Below are 8,886 nucleotides of genomic sequence, written 5' to 3'. Positions count from 1 at the left end.
CATTCCTTAAAATCTACTGATTCTTTCTTTAAGATGAGAACATTTTTCATACATTTTTGGTATTTTGAACATAAGTCAACAAGGCTTTAAAAATTACAACACACTTCAAGATCATAAAAGCCATATATGAAAGACCCACAACTAATATCATCCTTAATGGGGAAAAACTGAGAGCTTTTCCCCTAAGGCCAGGAACACGACAGAGATGTCCACTCACCAATGCTGTTCAACATAGTAATGGAAGTCCTAGACTCAGCAATCAGAGATCAAAATGAAATTAAAGGCATCCAAATTGGCAAAGAGGAAGTCAAACTTTCACTTTTTGCAGATGACATGATACTCGACATGGAAAACCCAAAAGACTCCCCCAAAAAGCTGCTAGGACTGACACATGAATTCAGCAAAGTTGCTGGATATAAAATCAATGTCCAGAAATCAGTTGCATTTCTATGCACCAATAATGAAGCAACAGAAAGAGAAATCAAGAAATCAATCTGATTTACAATAGCACCAAGAACCATAAAATACCTAGGAATAAACCTCACCACAGAGGTAAAAGATCCATATGCTGAAAACTATAGAAAGCTTATGAAAGAAATGGAAAAACACTCCATGCTCATTGACTGGAAGGACAAATATTGTTAAAATGTCAATCCTACACAAAGTCATCTACACATTCAATGCAATCGCTACGAAAATAACACCAGCATTCTTCACAGAGCTATAACAAACAATCCTAAAATTTGTATGGAACCAGAAAAAAAAACCCAAATAGTCAAAGTAATGTTGAAAAAGAAAACCAAGCTGGAGGCATCACAATTCTGGACTTGAAGCTGTATTATAAAGCTGTAATCATCAATACAGTATAGTACTGGCACAAGAACAGACACCTAGATCAATGGAACAGAATACAGAACCCAGAAATTGACCCACAAACGTATGGCCAACTAATTTTTGACAAAGCAGGAAAGAATACTCCAGGCCAAAAAGACAGTCTTTTCACCAAATGGTGTTGGGAAAACTACACAGCAACATGCAGAAGAATGAACCTACATGACTATCTAACACCATACATAAAAATAAACTCAAAGTGGATGAAACACCTAAATGTGAGACAGGAAACCATATGATCCTAGAGGAGAAAACAGACAACAACCTCTCTGACCTTGGCCACAGCAACTTCTTACTAGACATGTCTCCAGAGGCAAGGGAAACAAAGCAAAAATGAACTATTGGGACCTCATCAAAAGAAAAAGCCTCTGCACAGCGCAGGAAACAATCAACAAATCTAAAGGGCAACTGATGGAATGGGAGAGGATATTTGCAAACAACATGTTGGATAAAGGGTTAGTATCGAAAATTTATAAAGAACTTATCAAATTCAATACCCCAAAACCGAGTGAAAAAAAAAATCGAGTGAAGAAATGGGCAGATGACATGAACAGACACTTTTCAAAGAAGACATCCAGATGGTTAACAGACACATGAAAAGATGCTCAACATCACTCACTATCAGGGAAATACAAGGCAAAACCACAATGAGATATCACCTCACACCTGTTAGAATAGCTACAATTAACAACTCAGGAAACAACAGGTGTTGGTGAGAATGCAGAGAAAGGGGAAGCCTCTTGCACTGTTGTTGGGAACGCAAACTGGTTTGGCCACTCCTACAACAAGCATGGCAGTTCCTCAAGAAATTAAAATAGAGCTACCCTGCCACCCAGCAATTGCACTACTAGGTATTTATTTAAAGGATACAGAAATGCTGATTTGAAGGGGCATATGCACCCCAATGTTTATAGCAGTGCTGTCAACAGTATTATGGAAGTATGATTTCCAAATTATGGAAAGAACACAAACATCCATGGACTGATGAAAAGATAAAAATGATGTAGTACACACACAAACATTCAAACAGACACACACACACTCACACACACATGTACTGGAGTACTACTAGGCAATCAAAAAGAATGAAATCTTGCCATTTGCAACAACATGGATGGAACTAGGGTGTATTATGCTAAGTGAAATAAGTCAGTCACAGAAACTCATTGATTTCACTCATATGTGGAATTTAAAAAAGAAAACGGTTGAACATAGGGGAAGAGAAGGAATAATAAGACAAAAACAGTGAGGAGACAAACCATAAAAGACTCTTCAATACAGGTACCAAACTGAGGGTTGCTGAGGGAGGGATGGACTAAATGGATGATGGGCATTAAGGAGGACACTTGTGGGGATGAGCACGAAGTGTTATATGGAAGTAATGAATCACTAAATTCTATTCTTGAAATTATCATTACACATATGTTAACTAACTTGGATTTAAATTTTTAAAAATGTGTTCAAAATATGTCTCGATTTCCCAGAATTTGATTGGAATTCTCCTTAGCCCCCTAGCTTGCATATATGCATAGTCAACTTAAAGTCTGAGCAATGAGAGGAACACGTTCTTGCCTCTGTAAAAGGTCATTTCTTTCAAGAAAAAAAATATGAGACTTTTAATTTCCAAAGAATGCCAACTCTACGCTTTCCGTTGTACTAAAAAATAATCATCCTCTTCATAAAAATTTTAAATGCATAAGGGGAACCTCAACACGAATCCAGCAGAAGAGCTGACAAAGGAAAAGCAGCAGCACCTGGCTGGTGCTCTGCCCGCTGGCCCAGGGTGGGCATGAGCAGGGAGCATGAGGCATCCATCCATGGATAAACTTAAGACCGGAGAGGATAGAGATCTGTAATCAGCAGCAAAGAGCAGGCAGCCTCGGGCTTCAGCCTCCTAAGTGCTTTGATTGCTTCAAAATAGAGTCTAAACATTTGGAAAAGAGAATTTCCGGATTATTAACACCACTGTTCGAAAAGATCTGGGTGCTCGTCACAGATCTACACCCTCCCAGGGGTGATGCTGGCCTTTCTCTATGGAGGGGCGCTGTGCACTAGAAGGAAGCTAGGCTTGCTTTGAAGGCCTGGGTTTTTGTCTTTGTTCAAAATACATACGACGCCCATTGTGGAATCCTTTGAAGGTAACAGGTAGTTTGTACTGAGTGCTTAGAATTTGAGGACTATGAACCAGAGATTCTATTATTAGGACCTGGTGGCTTCTATGAGAATGCCTTACTTTCTGTTTTTGTTTGAATGGCAATTTCAAAATACACGTGAGTATACCAGAGGTCATCTGATGACCAACTTATATGCAGTTATAACCACATAATTTCAGTGCTGGAATGTGATTACTGTTATAGTGGCTTCAAACACCGCCACGGTGTGACTGACGGTAAATATTGATGCCCCCCCCCCCCATCATTGCCAAGTACTATTCTGGGTAGCTGAGACTCTTTACAGCTCTTTTTGCAGCTCATATTCTGGTAGATTATGCTGTTTCGAAATGGCAAGTCCAAGAGTTTTAACGCCCAGGAAGAGAAGAGACTGCATGACTGTTTCTCAAACTAACGACTGCCAATTTTTTTATGATAATTTTGAAAATTTGCACTTAAATGCCCGACAGCATTACAAACCCCCTCTTTTCCTGATAACTCACCTCTTCCCAAATCCCCTTTCATTAGATCTTTGCGGTTTCAGAAATAACAAGTAACAAGCAGATCCGTTTTCAAATACATTTTCGATCTCTTCTGGGAACACTATCTTTATTTTCTAGGGGTCCTCATTCTCCCTTCTGTGTGCTGTTTCCACTTAAGTAGGGGCTGTCTTCTCTTCCACGGCAACTATGCCAAATGCCTGGAGATGAGATTGTTATGATTGCTTCTCATTGCTTCTTTCAACTCATGCCTCGTCTTTCAGCCATGTTTTTAGCTTTTAGCTTCAATCAGACTGTGCCACACTCCACGTTTATTTATAAAAGCTATGCTGCCTGCAGAACCGTTCCACTTATTCCTTGAAGATGCATAAGTTTTGGTAATTTTATTATGCACACAGATGATCCTTTCCATATGCTGGCTTCTAAAAAAACCGATTGACCAGTTTTCTTCTAGGAATCTTGCCCTTTAATCCATCCCAGCTGCTCCCTCCCATGGCCATACCCGACACTGTGTCATTACCACTAATTCAAACCCGCTCATTTTCATCCGTACTTCCATTTTTTTTTTTTTTCTACGAGAGCTAACTCCGGCAATCCTTTGACCTCACTGTAACAAACAGACCATTGTGCCTGCCAACTTTTTGCCTGACATCAGGCATGCTTCTGCCTGAGAATCTTTTTAAGAAAAAAATTTTTTTAATGTTTATTTATTTTTGAGACAGAGTGCAAGTGGGGGAGGGGCAGAGAGAGAGGGAGACACAGAATCTGAAACAGGCTCCAGGCTCTGAGCTGTCAGCACAGAGCCCGATGCGGGGCTCGAACTCTGAAATCATGACCTGAGCTGAAGTTGGACACTCAACCGACTGAGCCTCCCAGGTGCCCCATGGCTCATCTTTTTATTTACTTTATGGTGTCAGTTGATGAAAAGAAGTTCTCAGTTTTAATGTAGTTGGATTTATCAGTCGTCTTTTACGGTTAGTGCTTTTTATGTCTTATTTTTTTTATTAAAAAATTTTGTTAATGTTTATTTATTTTTGAGAGAGAAAGAGACAGACCATGAGCAGGGAAGGGGCAGAGAGAGTGGGAGACACAGAATCCGAAGCAGGCCCCAGGCTCTGAGCTGTCAGCACAGAGCCTGATGCGGGGCTTGAACCCACGAACTGTGAGATCATGACCTGAGTCGAAGTCGGATGCTTAACCAACCGAGCCACCCAGGTGCCCCTGCCTGACGATCTTTACACAGGTTGTTTTCTATGCCTTCATTATTCTTCCTCCTGATATATACGTGATTTACCCCCTCATTGCTTTGGCTTATTATCAAAACGTGTTTTCACAATAACGACTTTTCTGATGCGACAGACTTGCAACTCACACCCACTGACATTCTGTATTTCCTACTCCTCCACCTCTGCTGAATTTGTCTCCGTAGCACATCCTTCTCTGACTCCTTAGCATGTCCTTCTCTGACGTGTCACACCGCTATTTATTTACTTGTTTGTTTTTCTTTGTTTAGCATACACGCTAGACTGCAATTTATATGAGGGAAGGGATTTGTGTCTTTAAGAAACGTGCTGTTAAATGACCAGTGTCCAGAAGAGCACCGGGCACATAGTAAGTGGTCAATAAATATTTGCTGAGTTAATTTAAAAATGATAATAAAATCCATAAATGGTCTTTCGCTTCTGGGTGTGATTCAATAACTTGTGGCCAAAAGTGCTCTTGTCGTGAGCAAGTAGAAAAGGCAGATACAGCAGGGGAACCACCTTGTGAGGAACTGGAAGGGATAAACTGCAGAGACAAGAGCTTCGATAAATAAATTCTGTGGCTGCCTTTTTAAATTTAAATTCAAGTTTTTTTTTACAGTGTAGGATTGGTTTCAGGAGTAGAACCCAGTGGTTCACCTCTTACCTATGACGCCCAGTGCTCATCCCAACAAATGTCCTTCTTAACGCCCATCATCCATTTGGCCCATCCCTCCACCCACCTCCCTTCTCACAACCACTAGCTTGCCCTCTGTATTTAAGAGCCTCTTATGGTTTGCCTCCCTTGAGCGTAAAGAATGAAATCTTGCCATTTGCAACAACATGGAGAGAACTAGAGGGCATGATGCTAAGTGAAATAAGTCAGGCAGAGAAAGACAAATATTGTATGATTTCACTCATACGTGGAATTTAAGAACACAGCAGATGAACGTAGGGGAAGGAAAGGAAAAATAAGATCTCTGGTGGCTTCTATCCCAAGAACATTTGGTGATTCTGGGCACAGACAGGAGGCTGAGAACTGGTGGAGGGTCACTTGCAGGGCTGGGGTGAGGACAGAGACAGCAGCAGCGCTTTGGGAGGAAATTTTGGAGAGCCTCAATCATGCTGTGATTTCCCCCTCAGGATGTTTCCCCAATTCTAGAGGCTGTATAGGGTTTGTTATGGGTTGAATTGTAAATCTTCAAAAGATGTTGAAGTCCTGCCTCCCAGTGGTTGTGAATATGAATTTATTTGGAAATAGGGTCTTTGCAGATGATCAAGTTAAGATGAGGCCATCATAGTGGACTTTATAAGGATCACTGTCCTTATAAAGAGGGGGAGATTTGGACATGGAGACAGACATGCACACAAGCAGGGAGAACACCAGGGAAGATGAAGGCAGAGATGGGGTGATGCATCTATAAGCCGTGAAACTCCAAAGATTGCCAGCAAACCACCAGAAGCTAGGGGGGGATGCGTGAAACAGATTGTCCTTCATAGCCTCAGAAGGCACCATAGGACACAACCAAATAATAAAGAGCAGAAGGCAAAGAAGTAGAACATAAATATGAGGAGAACACACACAAAGCCAAAATCTGTTTCTTTGAATAGAAGAATAAAGTTGATAAACTCCGACCATGGGGTGGTAGTTACAGGAATGTATGCATTTATCAAAAGTCATCTACTGCATGTTTAAAAATGGTGCGTTTTGTCATTGTGTAGTGTCCTTCTTTGCCTCTTGTTACAGTCTTTGTTTGAAGGTCTATTTTGTCTGATAGAAGTATTGCTATCCCAGCTTTCTTTCTGCTTCTATTTTCATGGTAAATGCTTTTCTATCCCTTCACTTTCAATTTGCATGTGTCTTTAGGTCTGGATAAGTCCAACAATCTGACAAGAGGATGTAACAAGTCTACGGGAACACTCTTGCACTGTTGGTGGGAATGCAAATTGGTACAGCCGCTCTGGAAAGCAGTGTGGAGGTTCCTCAGAAAATTAAAAATAGACCTACCCTATGACCCAGCAATAGCACTGCTAGGAATTTATCCAAGGGACACAGGAGTACTGATGCATAGGGGCACTTGTACCCCAATGTTCATAGCAGCACTCTCAACAATAGCCAAATTATGGAAAGAGCCTAAATGTCCATCAACTGATGAATGGATAAAGAAATTGTGGTTTATATACACTATGGAATACTACGTGGCAATGAGAAAAAATGAAATATGGCCTTTTGTAGCAACGTGGATGGAACTGGAGAGTGTGATGCTAAGTGAAATAAGCCATACAGAGAAAGACAGATACCATATAGTTTCACTCTTATGTGGATCCTGAGAAACTGAACAGGAACCCATGGGGGAGGGGAAGGAAAAAAAAAAAAAAGAGGTTAGAGTGGGAGAGAGCCAAAGCATAAGAGACTGTTGAGAACTGAGAGCAAACTGAGGGTTGATGGGGGGTGGGAGGGAGGAGAGGGTGGGTGATGGGTATTGAGGAGGGCACCTTTTGGGATGAGCACTGGGTGTTGTATGGAAACCAATTTGACAATAAATTTCATATATATAAAAAAAAAAAGTCTAAATACCTATGCACTGAACATGGGTGCACCTAAATACATAAAGCAACTATTAACAGACATAAAGGAAGAAATTGACAGTAATACAGTAATCATAGGGAACCTTAACACCCAACTTACATAATGAGCGGATCATCCAGACAGAAAAGTCAATGATGAAATAGTGGCTTTGAATGACACATTCGACCAAATGGACCTAACAGACATATTCAGAATATTATATAAACAGCAGCATACGCATTCTTTTCAGGTACACATGAAAAGTTCTCCAGAATGGATCACATGTGAGGCTACAAAACAAGTGTTAAAAAATTCAAAAAGATTGCAATCGTATTATACATATTTTTTTTGGCCATAATGGTATGAAAGTAGCATTACTCATGAGAAGAAATCTAGAAAGAACACAAATACGTGGAGGCTAAAGAAGTTCCTAGTAAACAATGAATGGGTCAACCAAAAAATCAAACAGGAAATCAAAAATTACATGGAGACAGCTGAAAATGATTAAGGGTTAATATCCAGACGATACAAAGAACTCATACAATCACCACCACAATGAGAAGAGATCTGATTACAAAATGGGCAGAGGACCTGAATAGACATTTTTCCAAAGAAGACACACGAATGACCAGTAAACACATTAAAAGATGTTCAACGCCACTAATAATCAGGGAAATGCAAATCAAAACTACAGTGAGGGGTGCCTGGGTGGCTCAGCTGGTGAAGCATCTGACTGCGGCTCAGGTCATGGTCCCGTGGTTCGTGAGTTCGAGCCCCGTGTTGGAATCTCTGCTGTCAACACAGAGCCTGGTTCAGATCCTCTGTTCCTCTCTTGCTCTGTTCCTCACCCGTGCGCACCCTCTCTCTTTTCCTTCCTCAAAAATAAATAAATGTTACCAAAAAAACTGCAGTGAGATATCACCTCCTACCTATCAGAATGGCTAAAATAATAAAGACAAGAAACCACAAGTGCTGACTAGGATGCTGGAGATGTGGAGAAAAAAGAACCCCTGTGCTCTGTTGGTGGGGATGCAACTTGGTGCAGCCACTGTGAGAAACAGCATGTTGTTTCCTCAAAAAATTAAAAATAGAACTACCATCTGATCCAGTAACTCCACTACTGAGTATTTATCCAAAGAAAAAAAAACACTAATGGGAAAAGACATATGCACCCCTTTGTTTACTGCAGCATTATATACAATAGCCAAAGTATGGAAGCCACCCAGTGTCCACTGATAGGTGAATGGATAAAGAAGATACGGTACATACAGTGGACTGTTACTCAGGTTTAACAAGAAGGAAACCTTGCCATTTGCAACAACATGGATGGACTTAGAGTGTATAATGCTAAGCTGAATAAGTCAGACAGAGGAAGACAAATACCATATGATTTCACCCATACGTGGAATTCAAGAAACGAGACAAATGATCACACAAAGGAAAGAGAGAAAATACAAAACCCAGACTCTTAAATCCAGAAAATACACTGGTGGTTGCCAGAGGGGATATGGGCAGATAGGTGAATCAGATTAGGG

The sequence above is a fragment of the Herpailurus yagouaroundi genome, unplaced genomic scaffold (assembly GCF_014898765.1).
Source record: "Herpailurus yagouaroundi ecotype Mexico unplaced genomic scaffold, PumYag 187, whole genome shotgun sequence".
Classification (NCBI taxonomy): domain Eukaryota; kingdom Metazoa; phylum Chordata; class Mammalia; order Carnivora; family Felidae; genus Herpailurus; species Herpailurus yagouaroundi.
This window is presented reverse-complemented; position numbering follows the sequence as displayed.